The following is a 22142-nucleotide window of genomic DNA, read 5'->3' on the forward strand; positions in this document are numbered from 1 at the left end:
TAAGTTAAAAAAAATAAAAATAGTAATGAAAAGCATATTCACTTCACACATTGGCAAGCTGACCACAGAAACAATATGCTTAGCTATGCCACACAAAATGTTCTGTTCAGAACAGGACCAGAAAAAGAACATCAGAGACTTGAAATTTAGTTGCTCTCCATGACCATTCAGACCATGATGTTCAAGCCCATCAATGGATATCAAATCTCTTTGAACAAGGATAACAGTACAGCTGTTTATCTGGATAAATAAATGTTTATCTGGAGAAAACTGATCTTCCGTCCATTTCACAATCCTTTAAAAAAGAAAGTACTGAGTTGCATTTAGCCTTGTGACTGATGAAGGAGTCTCAGAGAATTAGTTATGCTCTTGGCATTGACAGTACAAAGGAAGGGAAGAGACAGGCTGTGTTTTATGCAATTTGTTTTTCTTGTTGTTGGAAATCTATCATACTATTCCTGCCTAAATTATCAAGATGGTTGATAAGCTAGAAATAGATCATTGTGGTGAATGTTACATAGCTAGCTATTGTGTAACTGAACTGCATTTTCTATCTTAGCTTTCCAAGCTCTAATAAATTATATGAAAAAAAAAAAAGAAAAAAGAAAAAAGAAAAGCAAGTATTCTGGAAGATTTAACCAGCCTTAAAATGTGCTGAGGTTTGGCAGTGGCTTAGCCATGAAACCTGAACGAAAGGGCACAGTTTTGTTTTTGCTGTTTCTGTCCCCCAGAACAGATCAGAAGCTTCCAGAGAGAGGCTGCCTCCTGCTCTCCTCCTGCTCCGTGCCTAGCACAGCCTGTCCCTGCCAAGTGCTGGGGCTGCCAGGGCAGACGTCCTGTCGTGCCCACTTGCGTGAGGTGGGAACGCAGCAGCCCCCAGCCTTCAGGGCTTGCACTGCTGCACTGCCTGTGGCAGGCAGAAAGCTAGTAAGTACATATGACACTACTCTTTACGTCAAGTACCCCTCATGAACAAATAGCCATTTCAACTCTTATCTGAAAAATCTCTCTACCCTTCTGCTTTTCTTTGTGTTTCTGAGTTGCTGCTTGCTGACTCTGATGGACCCTGGACCAGTTCCTCATAGAGAAGAAAGAGCTTTCAGCTCATCATCAAGTCTCTGAGCAAGCTAGTCCTCCAGGAAAAAGAAAAATACTTTAAGTCACTCTCAGAATAATAATCACGCACAAGGTCTGATCCTTTTTTTTTTTTTTTCCCATGTTTCAACAGGTATCTGAACCAACGAATGTGAGTACAGTTACACCTCATCCAGACTCAGTTTTCTGTTTGTTGATGCAGTGCCTCTGGCTTTGAACCTTGTGGAAGGGGTTGCATCATGTATTGGTGTGCTCACAGGTGGTTTTCAAAGGCTTGCTTAAAGCAGGTAAGTGTCCTAGCAGTCCTAGCTGCTATTTTTCTTACTTACAGGCTGCTATAAAAAGCCATAATAAGAAATCAGTACTATAGATTCCAAAACACTGAAAATCTGTTCTCTTTGCCTTGATAAAATAAATTGCTGGTATTAATGCTTGTGATCTCTCTGGTGAACTCAAGGATACTAAGGTGCCATCATGCTTCTAAAAATCTAGTGCTATTTAGTGATTTAAACATTTTACAGTCTCAGACCATAATGAGGTGCAGGCTCAGAGGAAAGGGAGATAAAATATTTTAGCTCTAGCTTTACTGTCTTCTTAAACTTCTCAGCGTTATCTGTTTTGCTACCTGAGGAATGTTAAGGAAGTGAAATCAAATTTCTATCTGATATTAGGTCATATGCAATATTTATTCTGGAGGCTGAAGCAGTTTCATTCACTCTTGAACTACTTACAACATGAACACACTATCAAGTCTCAATAGATCATTCCATAGATCTGTCAAGTAAATGTCTTTGAAAATGAAAGTAATTTGCACACTGTATGTATATATGTGTGTGTATAGGCTTAGTAGGAGTATTAATGACCATCCATCCATGCAAAGGACTGAAGAATGTAATTTATTAAAGATGGGAAGAGAATTTGCAGGCGGAAAATAATACAAAATCTGGCCAGTCCAGCATGTGTTTTGAGCACCAAATAGTACCAGAGGTTGCAAAAAAAGGCTGAAGAAGTTGAATCTCAGTAGGAAGGCTTCTTCTAATCCCAGGTAGCTGGAGATTAGGTCCAATCCTGAAACTTGGAGAAGTTTGATCCTTCAGTAGTTTCTTGGTTTTGTGGGTTGCTTGTTTTTGGCAATTTAGAGCAGCTAATGAGTCGCGATACCTGTTATATAAATATCCAGCCTCTCCATGAACTTTTTTTTTCTAATTTCTTAGTCTTTTCTTCAAGATCTGTACAGTTAACAGGGAGTTTCTCCCAGTGAGGCTTCATACATTTTTTCCTGGGTGCTGATGTATTATAAAGGACCATGCATATTTGCTTATGAAATGATAATTGATCTGATTTACATTAAAAATCCATACAGGCAAAAGTACTTTCTTTTCGAAACTATGGCTAGAGTTTTCTCCAGGTGTATAATTACAGTTCTGGGTTTTGATATTGATAAAATGTTGCACAGAAAGGCTAAAGAGCTGCTGAAGACATATGTTTATCTCATACTCTTTACTTTTAAAATTTATATGCAAGATTATTACTTTTTACAGGGGAATATGCAGAAGAACAGCACAGAAGGAAATCCAGAACTGAGAAATAGGGGAGTGGTAACTCCACTATATGCTTTTCATGAAGCCTGTGTAAACCCACCTGGGTGAGCTCTGCAGCCTTGTGATTCAGTGCGAGCCTGGGAGCAGCGGCCGGTACTATCCCCCTGCCCAGGATGTTCCCTCCTGCCCCACAGAAACCCAGTACCTGGAATCACTATCAAAGAAGCATCCATATTTTGTCTGAATTTGCACATGGCTTAGAGTGGAGCCTTCAGTGGACATTAGGGAACCCAGGCTCGGAAGGTTACAGACTTGTCCAGTACTTCTTTCTAGGAAGCTCCAGCCACCTTCTCCAGGAGGGCATATCCTCAGAGAATTTTGGCAAGGCTGTTTTCCTGAATGATCTGGACATTTTCCCCTTCACTGCATGTCTTCTCAGAAGAAAGCTGAAGTCTTTAAGTCTCTGAAGTTTAATGGGCTGCTAAAGAATATGCACTTCTGCTGAGCAGCCTAACCTCACACAGCACTGTAGCAGCGAGGGTTGTTGTGTCAGAGACTGGGTTAGTATTTCTGATGCCGTGAGTGGTGAAATGTATTTCTCACTAAAGCACTGACACTAGGAACTAAGTAATTCTTGTATTTTACTTTGTCACGGTTAGTCACGCCATTTTCACCATAACTGAAAAAGAGAAATGGACACTGAGAAATTATCACTGAGCACCTGCCTTTGTGGTTTGGAGAGGATGGGTGGGGGCTGGATTGCAGAGGAATGTATTTTGGGTCTTTGTGACCTTGCCCTCTAAGCAAAAGGAAAAACATGGGTTTGTTCAAGGATGTGTTTGTCAATGGCAGTTAGGGAGAGAAAGTTGGAAAATTAAATATATATATGTGTATCTTTCTATTTCTGGAAGCCGCCTTTCTCATCTTATTACCCTTGCAATTATACATTTTAATTCAGTAACTTTCCATTTCAGTACACAAACTACATTCAAATACATTTGTCTCTTGAATCCTGATCCTGCCAAACCTTGCTGCTGTCTGCTATACTGATGTCATTCGACTTCAAGAATTTAGTGTATTAAGTTTTGACCAGTAAAAAGCAAAATGCACATATGCACAAACATTTCAGAAGTTCATTCTGGACCCAAATCCACTGCTAACTTCAGATGTATCAAATATTGTAGCTTACTGATGCACAGGAAAATCTACTATAAAGATTTTACCAAGTTTTTTATTAAAATTTATACAAAGCTTACCTATTCCTATTGTACATTGGTTTTTGTTGTTGTTGTTTTTCTTCTACACGCTCGGGAATGCAGCCATTCATCTACATTTGAGGCTTTCTAGATTTACTTACAGAACTGTGTGAAATCTTGTCCCACTGATCACATCAGAACCCCAAGCCACTGGCAGCCAGTTCCTTACACAACTGACTTACCTTCCAGGCCAGCCTTCCACCCCCAAAGTCTTTCCCCGTGTTCCTCTTCATGCCCTCTGGCAAGCTGTTTCTTCATTTTTCTCATCCTCTCCATATGATTATGCTCCTTCCTGCTGCTCACACAGAGAGCATCTATATTCACAGTCAGTCCCCAGGCAAACACTAATTTTTGACCAGTCATGCACGTCTGTGTTCATGCAATGTCTCCCATAGTTCCTGCTGTAGTGTAGTGCTAAGAAACTTAATTGCTTCCAACATTTCTCCCAAATTAAGAGTATCTGAAATGCTATTTACCATAACAATACTGGGAGGGAGGGCTATTTCAATCTCACACTGATATTAATGAGGGTTAATTACACAGAGGCTGATGGAAGCAACCTGGGATGAACTCAGCGAGTGCCCTTCAGTTTTAAGAAGTACCACATAAATCACTCTCTTTCACTCTTTCCCACAGGCCCACTTGTCAGAGATTAGAGATAATAGCAGGTATCTTTAAACTAGTCACAGGCAAGGGCTTTGTTCAGTAGTTCATATAGGAGACCTTTATGATTATGAAAGCAAAGGTATAAAGAAACCATTTACCTTTTCAAATATCTTATTTACCTTTGTTGGACTAGACGGGCTGTGCAACAATAAAGGAAAACAAAGAATAGCTTCAAGGCAGAGGCATCAGCCTCTTCATCTCTATCAGTTGTTCTGCTTCTCCAGAAGTGGCCTCACAGTAGCAATTCTAGTAGGAATTAAAATATTTTCCTACAGAAGATGCAGAGAGAACAAGACCTGTGTGCTGCAGAATACACAGGACTCAGAGTCATTCACATGGATGATATTTTCCTTTGGTCCATACCATCACATACACGTGACCACAACCACACAACCACAAAAAGCTCTCGCTAGCCAGCAGTACATTGAAGCTTTAAATGATGCCCAGACCAGTATAATAAACATTTCAAAGAACATAAGACTGAGGATTCATTCATTTGTTCAGCAACTTTTTCAGTGAGTAACATTTGAACATTATTTTAGTGCACCAAATGCTGTGATCAGGACCCTGATGAGGTCATGACTAGAATAGGGCACAGAACCTGTATTAGCTCCTGGAGAAATCAGTGGATTTCTTTTTGCTGACTTAATAGGAATCAAATCTTTTCCTTACAACATAACAAGCTGTAGAAAAGAGAAGAGAGTGCCAAAAAGAACAAGAGTAATATATGAATTCTGCCCAATAATCATTATCCAACTCTTCCTTACAGTTACCCCAGGAAGAGTAGCTGCTTTGGATCAACTTGGAAATTGCTGCACACAAGCTGAGAAAGATGAAAGCAAAGAATCTGCAGACCTCAGCTGATATTAACACCTGTGATGGATCCAGGCTTCTGAAATCACCATCTGATTAGATAAATTTGTACATAGGGCAACATACAAAATCAAATGTAATGTGCCTCAATGTTTTCTCAGTGCTCTGAGCATTCCTGAGGCTTATCTAACAACACTGTTTTAGAGAAGTGGGAATTAAAGAAAACTTTTCTATGGAGCCCTGGCAATGCATTTCTGGGTAATTACCCGGTATTATATTTTTTTCTTTTGGAGAAACCCCAGCAAAACCAATAGAATGCATGTGGAGAGAAACTGCAGAGTTTCTTCCCCTTCCTATATCTGAGGAATTTCCTGAACAAAGAGTTTTCCCATATCTGCAGAACAAGAAACTGCTTGTTTATACGGTAGATTTCCCTACATACCTCTCTAATGTTTGTTACATATTTTATCTAAGAGAGCAAAAGTTTAATAAAAGTAAAATTTCAGAAATGAAGAAATGAAAATCACATTTTTACAAGCACAGCTGCAAATAAAGGGAACAAAACAATTGTTACACAGCTTACACAGTTGGGATGGAAAGTTGTACATGCCTAATAAAGTTAAATGGGAAAAGGTGCTTAAACCAAACAGTGATATCACTGCAGCCACCATTGAGAATGACTTACAAAATTGACTGTCTTCTTAATATGAAATAGAGTAACAAAGAACCAACTAGGACACTTAAGAGATAAGTCTCTGTGTTAGCAGAAACCTCAAAGGGAATGTAACAATTCCCCTGAAAACTGGACCTCGTTTATAGGCTACGCTGCTAATTAACGCAGCAACTACAATGCATGAGGGGAACGAGAATTTCCAAGTTGCATGTACAAACAGAAAGGGAGCAGGAAGTCTCTTTTACATGCACATCAGTTTCTGTTATATTTCTCCATTCCAGCAAGAATTATTAAATGGAAAAAAGAAAAAAAAAAAAAAAAAAAAAAAAAGAGAGAGATAAAAATATACGTAACAAACCCTAGGAAATTAACTACATGAACCAATGAGCCCAGCAGTGCAGGAAACACTTGACAATTCTCTAATTACCAGGGTACACCTAGCAAGTTAACCTTTTGTGTTCACATACTACCAGGCAGCAGGTGATATGTGCTCGTCTACGTAGGTCTGTGGAAATACGGGCTGTACGCTTACAAAGTGAGAACAGCACACCATCTGTCTAATACTACCCATACTGCAAGCACATCACTATTTTAAGTCTCAAACTCCTCAGTATCAAGGAGGCAGAAGGCAAGTGTTGCCATTACATTGTAGTTATATTTATGATGTGTGTACATTTTGTCTCAGAGTGAGAATCCAAGGCTAGTAGCCAAAAATACTCAGAGTTATCATGATAGTGGTGCTTTGGACTTTCCTCTACACCAAATGGTACTTCATTAGCCTAGAGAGAGCTAAATTGTTACCTAAAAGTAGCATAGTTACAAAATGCAGAAGAATTTTTGTCTGTCTTTGTGAAGATAAGTCAAGAATGGCTTCAGGAAGAAGGTCAGCCCAATGTCACAAGCATAAGAGACCAGGTAAAACCTACATCAGCTGGCACTGAGCTGTGTGCTGTGCTGCTGAGAGCATCCAGCCTCTAAAGCCAGGGAAGGAACACATCCCGCTGCTCTAGTCAAGAATGGCAGCTACTGGAATGTAAATAGCAAAGCACAACATAAAGATTATGTTTATGAAAGGGGATATATGTGAAAGGACTTAATAAACTCTTACAGCTATCATTCCATGAATGCGTATCATGAGGCATATTCCATATCCATATATATGCATCAGCTGTGATGAAAGTAATAGAGTTAACTAAGCCCTGACTTCCCTTAGCAACAGAGAGCATTTTCCTCTCAGTTTAGAACAGTAGCTCCTTCATGCTTTACTGCCATGTAGTTTCCAGAGCAGCTACTTGTAGCAGGAGTGTGCGTGTCCCCTGAAACTGCAGGAAACCCCCAGCACCGGGTCTGCCTCTGCAGTTCTGGGCTGGGCGCTCCCTCCTGTGTTTGGCAGAGGTCTAAGAGCCGGTGCTCACATCTCAAGAGAATGAATATGCCACCATCTTCCATCTTCATGTTTTTGCCTTGTGTTTGTAGTGGCTGTACATATTCTCTGAAAGAATGACCTGGGTATGGAGATTCGTTTAGACTTGTGAAGATCTTGTATTCAGCCCTCTGGTCTCATGAAACCTCAGAAGAAGGTGGTATCTGTATTATTTGCATAGTTCATCTTCAGTTGCTGTCTTTCCATGCTAGAAGGCTGCTCTAGATAAGACAACAGTTGTCTGTCCCACTCCCTTTATTGTAAAAAGGAGCAGAGTTGCAGCTCCAATACATTCACCAAAACCATTTTCTGTTCCTAGTGGCAATGCTGAAGGGCTCAGAATTGCTCCCAGTCCTTAGATGTGTGAATCTAACATGGAAACACACTATTGCAAGATACCCTTCATCACGTCACGGGGAATTTTATTCTGCTGGCAATACGGAACCTGATGTCTATGGCTCTCTGTTGAGTTCACACTGGTTTTCTGAGCATTCCCAATAGACAGCTTTTATTTGGCTTTGATGTAAAAGCTACTCATCCTCTCTGTGGTCCAAAATCTATCTCCCTATGTTCTTCTCTCCATTACATGAATCATTTTTGCTAGGTGATAATTCCGGTTTCTCTTTTTGATCTTGAAGAAGTTGTTAACTCTCTTTTGAAATTCCATTGCTTTTGCTTGTGTATCACTGCCTGACCTCTGCATTTAAGGCCAGTCAGGAGTTTGCAAATTATTAACTTTCCATCATATTGAATCATATGGCATCGTATTGTATCGTATCATATCACATCAAATAATTTGCAGGTGTTATATATCATATTACACGTATATATAATATTTATAGTATATAATATATATATTTATATATAATCTCACCTTTGGAGTCACTGCTTTTTTGTTTCTCATTTTACTAATTTATAAGCTCCATAATTACTGCATATGGCCCAATACACATGACATTTTCCACCAGCATTTTCCACTCTCCATCATATCTTCATGTTTTCTTTCACATTCTGTTTGTTTTGCCTTTTGCCTTTGCATTTGCACAAATATTAGTGTATTTTGCTTGTTTTTCATGAGAAAACCAATTACCACAGTCTCTCCACCACATATGCTCTGCATTTGCAGATGAATGTGCTCACGTGTACATGTCTATGGCTCTTAGTAAAGTTAATGTGAGCTCCCTGAACAGCCTTAGTCAAGCACATTCATCTTGTCCCTATCATTTCTGACACATTCACCTTTTTAGAAGTGACAATCCAGGAGCTGACTATTTTGTGATATGCCGGTCTATTGTTTCTCCAGATCTTTTATCAAAAAGAAACCTTTTATTTATGACATTTTTGAACGATGAAACAGTTTTTAAAGCATCACTAGGATTTTATACGGTTTGTCTTGGTTTGAAGCTCCTGTTAAAGCATGTGACAGGTTTTAACAATTTCAGCTTATGGTGTGGCTGATCTTGCTCTGATTTGCATTTTATCTACACAGCAGTGTTGCTAAACTGATCCTCCCGTAAGTCCAGCCCTGCAGGGGTAGAAAATCTATGGTGTTGTTATAATTAGGTTTCTTTGATATATATATATATATATGTATTTTTTTTTCCTTCTTTTCTTTTGTGCTGTTCAGTATTTAGATAGAAAGACATCCCAGCCCATGCAGGAGGCCAGTCTTTTCTCCAATTGCTCTGTCCACTTATCTACTACTGCCTGAAAGTAGGATTCCCTAAACTCTTATGCATAATCTTTCAGCAGCTTCTCCAATAAGGAACAGTGCCTACTGAAAACCACACATTAGTACCTTGCTCAGCTCCATATTTCCTGCATGATCCTGGACAAGTCACTTATCCTGTCTGTATCAGGATGACTAAATACTTGGTTGTGAAATGCATGTCAAGAACGGACTGCTTTACAGTGGTACAGATGCACCATGGCCATTATGAAGTCAAGGAAGTTTTCACCAGAGGAATGCACTCAAAACAGAATGAGCAAACAGAATTGAACAAGGAGCTCCCTTTACCCTGACAGGTTTATACAACTTTAAGCTAATTGAAGTCTAATGGTAAAAATCAGGATTTATGGACTTCCATGGGATTTGTAGCAATCTCAGAAGAACCACAGCCTGATGGGATGAGAAACAGCTCACACCCAGCCAGGCAGGTAGTCACAACCCATTGTGAAATTAATTTCATCAAACAGTCAAGTGGAACCCAGCAAAAATTGTATTTTTTTATTGGAAGAAAATAAATTCTGTTTTATATAACAATTCCCTAAATGTTCTAGAGAGGACAAAAGGAATTAAAAATGCAGTAGCTTTTGGTGACATCTAGCTTCTATGGCACATTTCTTCTAAAATGAGTAGCAAATATAATCCCATCTGAAGATATTAGTACTGTTGACCAGCCTCATACTACCCTATCCTGTTAGTCTTAGTTTACCCGAATTCAAGCAATGTTTGTGCTCTAATACTCAATGTTTGTGCACACTCCTATCCAGCCTGATATACCAGAGGGGAGTTAAAGTACCTTCGAGTCCATGGCCAAGGACCTGCTGGCCCTCATCCATCAGAGGGATGAAGCTACCACACAGATGAAAGCCCAAGTTAGCAACCCTGTACAGAAGTACCTTGCACAGGTGGAGGGCACACAGCCTGTGTCTGCTCAGAAAGGCTTACCTCTCTGAGGCCTTCCTAGCATGGCTGACATGCTGTGGAGCAAAGTGAGGATGTCCCTTTCAGTCACCAAGACTCATACCAGGTGTATGAGAGAACAATTTATGTGGAAATTAAAACACATCAAATCAAATCCTCTGAGACAGCTGAAGAACTCTTGGTGCAGCTGAAAAAATGGAATGTGAAAATGCCTTCAAGTTCCCTTTGCTAAGTAAGAATCCCAAGTCTCCCAAGGAGTTATTCAAGCCCCCAGAACCAAATCAAGCAACCTTCAGGCAGGGCTTGTTTGTGCTAATGGCTGATGGACATTTTATTTCTTCTAGATTCATCCAGAGTTAGTCACTCCTCCTGTGGTGACTTTTTTTCTGCCTTTGAAAGAGAAGTAGTTTGTGCCTGGGGTACACAGCAGCACTGCTACTTCAGAGATGAGTGCAGCACAAATCCTTACAGCAGGCAGTGACTGTACTGAGAACACACAGCGACAGTAATGTTGCCTAAAATGCTGGCATTACATCTGGGTATTTGGCTTAGAGATAATATGAGTCATGGCAGAAAAATCGGGCTGAGAAGAGACAAGGAAGACATCATGGGTGGCAGATAAACATGCAGGGCTCCCCGTGAACTGCAGAATGATGAGACATTGGACCGAGCAGGGTTCCACCAAGGAGCCACATGGGTGGATCAGGGAGATGCTGCACAGAGACCACAGGGACACTATCAGATTAAAACCCACAAAATAAAGAGCATGTCACCTTTTCTGAGAGATTTATATTCATGTAGCTGTCTGTAATGGTAATTTGCCACTGACAATAGCTTTTTCATGTGTTCCAGACAGTCATTTTAGTGAGACCATCAGCAGTAAAGAATTCTTGTCCTTCATTAACTTCTGATGCAAGCATTAATTAGCCCACAGATTCTAGTAATAATAGGCTTAGGTAACTGATGTTTGTATGTACCAATAACCTCTTCAGTGAGCTGTGCTATCCATCAGCAAAGCCAGGAAAATAACTGGGGGAGGAACATACTCTAGTTTCTACCAAGGTCCTTTTTCCTCCTCTGCAGAGCAGTTGGAAAAGGGGTTGAGGAAACCGGTTTTCATTTTCCAAGCTCACCTTTTCCCTGTAGCTTTTAATATCACTATGAAGCTTATTTATTAATGTCTTTGAAGTCGGTCTCATGCTACCTAGTGTATATTCACTATGCAGTTCTTTTGCAACTCTGTCAAGCACAAAATGTGCACTGTCCCTTCCTGCCTCTTTGTGTTACTGCTGCTGCTGTAGGGTTATATTGTGCTGGAGCCCAGGAACACCTTCTGACAGCCAGGCTCCCACAATGCTGGACACTGTTAAACACTGACCATTGAGATTGCATGCCCCAGGGAGCTAGAACAAGACAGCTGGTGAGATGCACCCAGGGAGGAGAGCACAGGGAGCCAGGAAGCAGCACTAGGCAGTATGACAGGCACTGACTGTAGCAGATGAGAGGCCATCACCTAGACTGATTACTGGTGGCCCTGGTCCTTGGAAGATGGCCTGTGTGCCAGGATCACTGCATCTGCAAGTAGGCCACTGAGACCTCTGGAGCCCTGCACAGACCCCATGGGCTTCCCTCTGGAAGCACCTTTCAGGATTGAGTCCTCTGAATGCACAAGAATGCAGAAAATCTCCCCAATCTCCCTGTGACCTTCAAATGGCATATTAAGTTTGCTGTGTAGCTGAATGAGGTATTTTCTTGGGGTGGGCTGGTGAGAGCACTAAGGGCATTTATTTTCTGTGACCACACTTTGGTAGATGTTTCAGCCCGACTGATGTCCACAGTACCAGTTTTCCAGAGGTCTCCAAGGCCTGAAGATATCCCTTCTGTTGTCAGAAAACCTGTCAGCGTGCAGGCTCTAGAAAGAGAAACCCAGCAGGGTGTTGAATAAACTAATCCTCCCCCTCCGTGGGTATCATTTATATTACAGGGGCTGATAGACGCCATCAGCTTGGAAGAGCACCACCTTATCCTCCAGACTGTGGAATTACGTCTGATCCTTTATGTCAGCTCTCCTATTTCTAAAACTCTCATCAGATCACAAAGTTAAAAATACTTGAAGTACCATGGCCTGTCTAATCGCCTGTGCAAGAAGCGAGTTCTCTGTTAGCACCATGCAACAATGAAATCTGCAGTGTCCTTATTTTAGTGTGCTTCCTGGTTCTCTGTGATACAGACACTAATGAACTGTAACCTGGGAAACCACTGAAAGTCTATTGGCTTAATGCATGTAAGAAGTTTGCCTAGATTAAGGTGTCTTTCAGCAAGAAAATTGAAAAGACCTTCATCCCCCCACAACCTCATGGTCTTCAGACTGTTCCTTTAGACTAGCAAAGTTTCTTGAAATTTATGGAGCTAGTTTTATTTTTTTTTATTATTATTATTTTTTTTTTTTTTACCTGAACTGAAACAACAACAGGAGCCTGGAAGTGGAAAAAAATCTCTAGTTTCCAAAATAAATTCTGAAAAGTGGGAAGAATATTTTGCACTTTGAGAACAGAGAAATCATGCAGAGATTTCTAAGCACTGCAGATATATTAATTAAACCTCATGCCATCCAGTTACTGCTGCATTTACCATAAACAGGTAGCTGCATGGCAAGGAGGGTAGAGGATTCACTAGCCACACCAGGAGCAGGACTCGGACTAAAACTGAAGGTCCCAAACCTGTCCTTTCAGCCTCTGTCCATACCCATGTTGTCCTGTGTCACTTCAGGAGCACTTCTCCACAAATAGTTCTGCCCACTCATCTTTCTCCTTGGTCCTGGTCAAAACAGCTGCTTTCTGTGGGCAAACTTGCCGGGAAGCAGCTCTGTTTTGGGCACTCTCCGTCTCTCTTCCCTCTCTTCTTCCACTGTCTGTTTCCAGCAGGTACTGGCAGAAGAGTGCAAGGCCTTTGTTGTGATCACTCCCACAAAACTTCTGCTGCCTGCTGTGGCTGGCCGAGCTCAGGTCTTGGGGACAGGCCCTCCTCTCTGCCTGCAAAAGGCCTTGCCTGATGCCTGCTCCTGCTAAAAACATGTCCAGCAGAACTTAGTGTGGTAGGAAAGAGAGGGTGTCTGAGGTAAAAATATGGCAGGACTGGGATGTCCAACTGCCTGGCTCAAGGCACAGCTTAGGACCTACTCTGAGACAGTCCTCTCCACTGCAACCTGCCTGCTTCTGCTGACCACGCTTTTCGTCATAGCTTTGCTTCAGTGATTCCTGATTCTCCCCTTCCCTCCTTAATTATTCCTCCTTCATATCCTCTGCAGCAGCAGACACCTGAGCCCCCTTCTCAGGGCTTCATCTTCAACTGTCTACTGTCCTTCAACACTTGCTCCCAGGTAATCTCATCAGTTACTAGCCAAAGCAATTCACTTGCTGTCTGTGTGTAGATATTTGACAGATCAATTAGTCTATCCCACCTGGGCCTGTCTGTGTGCAAATCCAACTCTCTCTCTCTGGTACCTACCAATATATGGGATCACTAACCTGAAATCAACAGGGCTAGTCTTTCCCAACCCATCTCCTTCCTCCCTGTTTGGTTGGGATAACACTGCCATTCTCCTCCCCCTGTCACTCTGGGTCTCATCTTCTGTCCCCATGCCCCAGCTACATCTCAGCCTGGCAGGTTGCTTTTACCAGTATCCCTTCTAGCTACCTGTCTCTTTCAAAATCCTCTGAGAAAATCATTTTCCTGTGCTTCTGTCTTAATGCTTCAATTTCTCCTCCTCTAGAATTACAGGAATGTCTTTTCTTTCTCATCTCTTCACCCTCAGCTCTTCAGCCTCCCACCCTGTCCTAGCTCATCCTGTATTCATTCTCAGTGGGATCAACACATGCCTCTAACCAGACCACATGTCAGGAACTACATATTTGGAACCCAAATACTCATTTTCTCTCTGTATCTCATTCCTCACATAAGATAGCAGCCCTATGAAGTTCCACAGACATGCTTAAATTCTCTTTTGTCATGATATCACCAAAATGTTACCAGCTAGCTAGGCTGTTGGTAGCTGGAGCCTCCTGCCTCTGATACTAAGCATAACATTTCCACTGGACACCCTGTATTCCCACTTATCTGTCTGCATCCTGATGGATCTTATTTTACTACTAGTTGGCAAGCTTGGGGTTGGGTTCAGAAATTGCCTTCTGTTCTGTGTTTGAAGAGTGCCCACCACACTAGGACCCTAGTCCATCATTCCTGAGCCTTTTGACATCAAGGTAATAAATAAGACTGGAAATTACCATAACAAAACTGTCACATGCGGAGCCAGTGGCAGCACTGACAAGCGAGCAGAGGCACCCTGCCTTCCCTCCTCACTGTTCATCCCTTACTATTCATTTCAGTACCTCTGTGATTCTGCACCTGCAAACATGCAACCAGCAGAGAAGTAGGAATTGTCACTGTCTAGAAGTCCCCTTCTAATTATAAGATCATATGGCATTCTGCCAACCAAATAGTTGTAAGCTCTTCATATACAAGAAGCTTTCACTTGAACTTAGCAGCCACAATCCAATTTGCTGTATTGCAGTAAGGTATAAATTGTTCTTCCTGTTCTTTTTACACCAACAGCAACAGAACAGTATATTTAGAAGATGTAGATACCCTGTATGAGAGAGATTTTCAATGGGATATGTTAAGATCTTCATTTTTCCTCTCTAAGAAGTCCTGGCAAGAGAAAATTACAAGCAGTTTTAGACACGTGTTTCTCTCATATCTATCTGCAACCAAGCTAAGCTGATTTGCAGCCTTGGACACTATCCATCACTCTACTTTCAGGTTGTTGAGGACTGGATATATAAGCATGCCAAAAGCTAGGTTGCTCCCAAAATAGAATATGCTTTAGGATTTGACATAGTTAAAGCAGAACGTTCAAGTGAAAAAGCAGAGCAGTGATCATATTTACAGTGGAGTGCAACAGCACCCAGGAGAGAAAGGAAGGCAGAGAAAGTTGCCTAAATGTTGTATAAGATCTTTTGTTTTTATTGAAGGGGAGGGAAAGACGGAACTGAGATGTAAGCAGTTGTGTAGAAGATAGCAAAGAGAAGTGCATTTTCCACAGCTTGAAAGTTGTGCTATAGGTGTTAAATGACCTCCAGAGCCTAAGCAGGCTTCATGTGTAACGGATATTTTTCTTTGATGTTTCTTCAGAACACCTAGTCTAGGGAGCTGGCCACTGTAAACCTCTTAAATTTCAAGTGCTATTTTTATGGCTTCTTTATGTTTGAAGTAACCTCACTTAAAGGATTACAGGGGTTACTCCATGTCTTTGTAGCCAAATGCATTCTGGTAAAGGTCAGGTTGATCTGAAGTCAACGGTTATCTTTAGCTTTTATTGTTAATCATTCCCAAGACCTTTGTTCCTTGATTGTCACTTACATGCGGGGTGCGTTCATTAGTAGTACCTGGCTTATCAGCAAGATGTGCATTGTCAAATACAAGAAATATATCCCTGATATTGTTAGGAAAAGTATCTGAAAGTAACTTTGAAATAATAGTATTCACCTGATGATTTCCACAATGTCATGCTGATTTGCTTTAGTGTTTGTGATCATTTCATAGTAAAGGCATTTAAGAAGGAAGACATACAGGGTGCTCTGTTTTATAAAGGAGGAATGCTCTCTAAGTAAAATAATTCACAGCCTAGATTGAAGCATTTAGACAAACTAAAGACAACTGAACAAGTTAAGATATTTATCAGATTATTCAGTGCCAAGCTAAAGTAGAAATGATGCAGACACTTGCAGCTTTCATATTACACAGCATGTCACAGCAGATAGCAAACATCAGAAAAGACAGAGGTTATTGATTATACTCCTATACCAAAGCTCCATGCGGCTTTGGAGTGAAAAATATAATTATGGAGAGTGTGCTTTGAAGAGGACAGTCCAAGTGCCATGTCCGGAAGAGCTGTAATATTGTAAAGAACTACTCAGTGCCTGTGCACAGCTCTGCCCTCTCTAAGACTGCCTCACAGTACCCTGCTGTACCTTGTATCATAGGACCTCCCCAAGCTCCAGCTGAGATTCACCCTTTGCTGAATTCCTTTAAACATTTTCCTTTTGAAGAAGGAGGATGCAAGATCTCCAGTGCTGTTCTCATGTTGCCCAAGCCAAGGTGTGCTTCCAGGGGAAGTCGTGGGTGGCAAAGGATGAGCATGATTACATAACATGTAATCTGGCACACAAAAATGCTTGTGTTCATCAGCCACATCTAATTTTAGGCATTCTTCTTCCAGTGGGTGGCTGCTTCACTCCCAAAAGTCTCAGGTATATGATTCCTTTAATGCACCCAGTTCAAACTATTTGATCTGGGGAAAAAAAAATACACCAATAAATTGTTCTCATTGAGTTAGCTACAGCACAGATGCTTTATTTTAAATTTGAATCAAGTTATAAGCTCATTCTCTGCCTTCACAGTCACCTTACAGAAAAAGGTCACAGAATCACAGAATGGTTGAGGCTGGAAGGGATCTCTGGAGGTCTTCTTGCCCAACCCACATGTTCAGTGAGGGTCACCTAGAACCATCTGCTCAGGGCTGTGTCCAGTCAGCTTTTGAATATCTCTAAATATCTTTATGGAGACTCCACAACTTCTCTGGGCAACTTGTTCTACTGCTTGACCACCCACACAGCAAAAATGTGTTTCCTGATGTTCAGACAGAATCTCCTGTGTTCCAGTTTGTGCCCACCGGATGACAGCACAACCCTCTGGTGCATCAGCCACTCCTTCCAGCTTTGCGTCATCCACAAACTTGCTGAGGATAAACTCTGCCCCATCATCCACATCATTAATGAAGATGCTGAATAGGATTGGACCTACTACTGGCCCCTGGGGTACGTCTCTAGTTACCTCCAAACAGGCTGTTCCACTCATCACTGCCATCTGGGCCTGGCTATTCAGTCATTTTTCAAGCTGCCTCACTATCTACTCATCCAGCCCATCATCAGCTTCTTCTCGTCTTTAGGGAGACAGTATCAAAAGCCTTACTGAAATCAAGGTGGGCAAGACCTATTGCTCTCAGTCCTCACCTACCAAGCCAGTCATTTAATCATATTGGGTTGCTCAAGCATGGCTTCCCCTTGCTGAGCCCATGCAGTCTGTTACTGACTTCCTTGTCAGACCAGCCTACCTTTCGGATTAAAAGCTGTAACACCAGTATCAAAATCTGTCTCAAATATTCTCCAATCTGAATTCAATTCAGAAGCATTGGTAAGACACTTTCCTTCATTAAGCATAGCTAGATCAGGCCGTTGAACAAAGATCTTTTTTTCTGCATTCGGGTCTCCTGCTTTCATTTCCTGTTTTTCCTCCTTCCATCCTATTACTACGTTCTCCATGAGACCCCTGTGAGTTATTCTGGTCTCATTGGCAAATATCCAATGTGAAAATGTTTAAGCTGTCTTTTATTTACTTAAGAGACTGTATCTTATGTCAATATGTACTTTAGGCAGCTTTATCATTCAAGAGACAGAAAGGTTCCAGCCTCACGATTAAATATGTAATTAGGCAGCTTTTAAAGCATGACTACTTCCAATTCACCTTGGGGGTAATAGATACTTCTTATTTAAGAACTGTTTTGAAGACTGCAGCATGAAAACCAAGAGGTAGGAATAGGATAATTACTACCTATCCCTTCAATATATTCTGTTGGTTATTTATATACTTTTTTGAAAACTGATTTCTATGTAATGAAAAAAATCTCCCTTTACAAGGCATTTGCTTCTTGTGTGCATCTGAGACCTGTTTGTGCAATGGAAACATGTACAGATAACAATAAGCTTTTCTGAAATGCCTACTTGTAACACAAAGCAGATGGGGCTTCTACCTCTACAGTTACTTTCTGAGAGCCTTAGTGGCAGCTCACCACAAAAGTCTGTTAGATCAAATAAGTCCAGGTGAGTGTAAACTCTTACCAATTTACCTCTAGTAAATGGACTTAGTCTGTCCTTGACCCAACTACATCTATTACAGCAGTAGCTATTACTACTACTTTGTTTTGTGTTTTTATCTTGCTGCTCATCACTGTAATATTTAAATATCTAACAAAATATGCAAGCACTAACAAAGTCCTGAGTGGATTAAAAACTACCACTGACAGCATTTAAAACACTTCTTTGGCCTCCTTTGAGGATGCAATATTGGCTGCTCTCTGCTCAAGAACCAAAATAATTTATTGCCTTTGAGTACAAGCTCCATAGATCATTATAATCATTCTCAAGTGTCCTCCTGAGATTGTGTGAGAATATGTAATAAGGACATTTCCTACCATGTTTTTGTCAGAGTTCATCATTTTAAAACTGTAAAAATCATGCTTTCGTACCAAAGATATCTGAGGCCTGATAAATATGGTTCTAATTTAAAAGAGGCCAAACTGAAAAGTTCCTTTCCTTTTCTTATTTTTTTTTACTATGGTGGTTTTACCTTGCAGGGCACCTAAGCTCCACCACAACTGCTGAGAAGAAAAGGGGAAGAAGAAAGTATGCTGGAAAGAAAAAAAAAAAAAAAAAGGCTCACAGGTTGAGATAAGGATAATTTAATTAAAGGGAAGAGGAAGAGGGAAAAAAGCAAGCAAAGGCTGCCTGGAAGCACAGAGAAAAAAAAATATATCTATTCTTTATTTCCCAGCAACAAGTGATGTTCGGCCACTTCCTGGGAAGCAGGGCCTCGCTGCATTTAGTGGTTGTTTGGGAGGACAGACGTCTTCATAAAAAGAGCTCCCCCCCCCCCCCCCATCCTTCTGAGGAGGGGGAGTAAGAGAGCAGTTGTGATGGAGTTTAGCAACACTGCTAAAAACAGTGTTGAGGTCCATAGATAGTCAGATTTGAGTCCTGAATGAATTTTGAGTGCAGTCCTCTGGGACAAGCAGCTTCAGCCCAGCAAACAGCAGTATCGCAACAGAGTGGTCATACTCCTCTTGGGAGGCTGAGATGTTTCATACCTCCTACCTACTCTTTTGCCTTCCTGCCCTGAACATAAATTGCTGCTAAAGACACCTGCACCAAAACTGCAGACCTACATCTCTTTGAACAACCTGAGAGGAAAACCTCAGCAATATGGTTCCACTCTGCCCGTGTGCCTGTCCTTCCGTGGCACAGGTCTTCTTGCCCATGGGATATCGAAAGAATGCCCACAATGAGACTTAACTCATCTTCATAGAATCATAGAATCATAGAATATCCTGAGTTGGAAGGGACCCTTAAGGATCATCAAGTCCAACTCTTGACACCGCACAGGTCTACCCAAAAGTTCAGACCATGTGACTAAGTGCACAGTCCAATCTCTTCTTAAATTCAGTCAGGCTCGGTGCAGTGACCACTTCCCTGGGGAGCCTGTTCCAGTGTACAACCACTCTCTCTGTGAAGAACCCCTTCTAGGACCCATCTTCCTACTTTCCTGTATATCGAGCACTGTGAACTGCCTCAGGGAATGGAAAGAACAGAGCACAGGCAGGACACACAGTACATCCCTTCCGCTCCCCTAACAAAAGCTGAGGGCAGGTAAAGGAAGAGGAGGAAACCAGACAGCACCACCAATTCCAAGGGAAGTTTCTGTACAGCTAAGCATTTGTCTTGCATATTTATTTTATTCTTCCCTCTTTTTCTGTGCTGGTCCTCCTTGCAGCCTTGTACCTATCAGAAATAGCTTTTAGAAGTGAATAGGCAGAACCAGTCAGCACCGGCTGTGTCCTGTCTTGAAGGCAATGCTGACACAATTGCCAGTCATTGCCTACTGGGTGTTCCAGATCAGCAGCACAATGTGAGCAGTTGGTGAATTGCAGTCTGCCTTGCTCACAGCAGCCTCCTCCCCAAGAGCAATATCTTGTCCAGTTACTAGTTACTAGTGTGGTTCCCTAGGACTCCATTTTAGGGCCAGTTCTCTTTAATGTGTTCATAAATTACTTGGATGCAGGACTCGAATGCATACTGAGTAGGGTTGTGGATTGCATTAAATTGGGAGGAGCTGTTGACTCCCTCAAGGGTAGAGATGCCTTGCAAAAAGATCTTGACAAAGTAGAGGACTGGGCAATCATATACCATATGAAGTTCAACAAGAGCAAGTATCAGACTCTGCACCTGGGACAGGCCAGCCCTGGGTATACGTATAGACTGGAGGAGGAGAGGCTGGAGAGCAGCCCCGTGGAAAGGGATCTAGGGTGTTTTGGTCAACAGCAAAACAAATATGAGTCAATACTGTGCCCTGGCAGCCAAAAGGGCCAAAAGTACCCTGGAGTGCATCAAGCTTGTCATTGCTAGCCAGTCAAGCTAGCCAGTCAAGCTAGATTGTCCTGCTCTGCTCTGGTGTGGCCTCGCCTTGAGCACTGTGTGCAGTTTTGGGCACTACTGTATAAGAAGGACATAAAACTATGAGAGTATGTCCAAAGGAGGGCAACTGAGATAGTGAAAGGTCTGAAGAGCAAGACTTATGAGAAGCAGCTGAGGTCCCTTGGTTTGTTCAGCCCCGAGCAGAGCAGGCCGAGGGGAGGCCTCATGGCGGCCTGCAGCTCCCTCACAAGGGGAGCGGAGGGGCAGGCGCTGAGCTCTGCTCTCTGGGGACAGCGACAGGACCTGAGGGGACGGCATGGAGCTGGCACAGGGGAGGGTCAGGCTGGGGGTAAGGGGAAGGTTCTGCACCCAGAGGGTGGTTGGGCACTGGGACAGGCTGCTCAGGGCAGTCAGTGGTCATGGCACTGAGACTGCTGGAGTTCAAGAAGCATTTGAACAACACTCTCAGACATAGGGTCTGTTTTTTGGGTGGTCCTGCATAAAGCCAGAAGTTGGATTCGATTATCCTTGTGGATCTCTTCCAGCTCAGGATTTTCTGATTCTATTGTCCTAACTGGTCTGCAAAAAGTAAAGTTTGATGCCTGCTACATAGTTAACATCAGAAGCTTGCAGATAACTGGAGCTTTATAGGAGGAATTCCAGAAATGTGGCCCTGGTATGTGAAAGCCCCAGGAAGTAAATGGCCCGAGCACAGGCACCAACTTACTGCTTGCTTTTGGAGCAGGCAGTGGTAAGTGAAAAAAGTCATAAACTGAAATGTTCCATGCTGGGTACCAAGAACTAGATAAGTTCTGCTTAGATTAAGAGTGAATAAAACTCTGCTTTTCTGGTGTTTACCCTCAGCTCCAGGAAAGTCTCAAAGGTGTATTTATTTAGGCCTTTCTCATGTGAGCTGAATAAACTAAAGCTGCTGACACTCCTAGAGTGGAAAAAGCAGCAGATACTGGCAGAACAGCGAGACAGGCCCTGCGCTGCCCAGGGATGGAGCAGGGCAGAGAGACCAAGGGGAGCTGAGACATGCAGCACAGAGCAGAGCCAGCATGCACAGGTGAGGAGCCAGAGATGTGGCTAAAAGCTTCTCATTTAGTCAAAGCACTTCCTTTGCTGTTTATTAAATTGATTACAATTCATTGCTTTTTTTTAACAGAGTTATTGCTTTGGTCTTAGGCTCAATACAAAGGAAATAAGATGGGGAAACTGTTAGTTACTGTGAGATAAAATGAAACAATGGAGCTCAATGAAAACACAAAGGCTCCTTTTCTCCTGGTATTTGATTACGGGTAATGTTTCAAATGGAAGTTCATACATAAACAGTTCATTGATATTCAATAATATAGTTGCTGTATCTATTTAAATAATGAATTTAAATCACCCTGGCTCTGCACTATCCAGGTCCTCAAGCTGTGTTTACAAGGTAGAGCAACAGAGCAGAGAACAAGAGCTCCTGGTTTCCTCTTTTGCAAGCCATATAAGCACCAGCAATTCCCCCACACCTCAGGTAAAAACCTATTAGCTCTGCTTGGGTAGACAGTTCCTGCACAGCCATACATCTGCATGGCCTTCCGCTGCCTCTTATGTACCAAGTCCTCCCGCTGGCAGCCACACAGGAACTCTTTGCCGCAGTTTCCCCATCTGTACTTTGGGTCAAAAGCATTTCCTTGTTTGGTGAGAATTGAAGCACTGACTGCCAGAAATAACATCTA

General features: G+C 42.0%; 1 long non-coding RNA gene across 1 annotated transcript; it reads left to right on the plus strand.

Annotated features, from left to right (window-relative positions):
- The first annotated feature begins 653 nt into the window (after window positions 1–653).
- LOC137858152 (uncharacterized) lies at window positions 654–3831 on the plus strand. The gene is made up of 3 exons (XR_011097523.1): window positions 654–927; window positions 1229–1382; window positions 2637–3831. It is a non-coding gene; the product is annotated as an uncharacterized lncRNA (long non-coding RNA).
- Window positions 3832–22142: the final 18311 nt, after the last annotated feature.

Source organism: Anas acuta, chromosome 5 (assembly GCF_963932015.1).
Source record: "Anas acuta chromosome 5, bAnaAcu1.1, whole genome shotgun sequence".
In the NCBI taxonomy this organism is placed as follows: domain Eukaryota; kingdom Metazoa; phylum Chordata; class Aves; order Anseriformes; family Anatidae; genus Anas; species Anas acuta.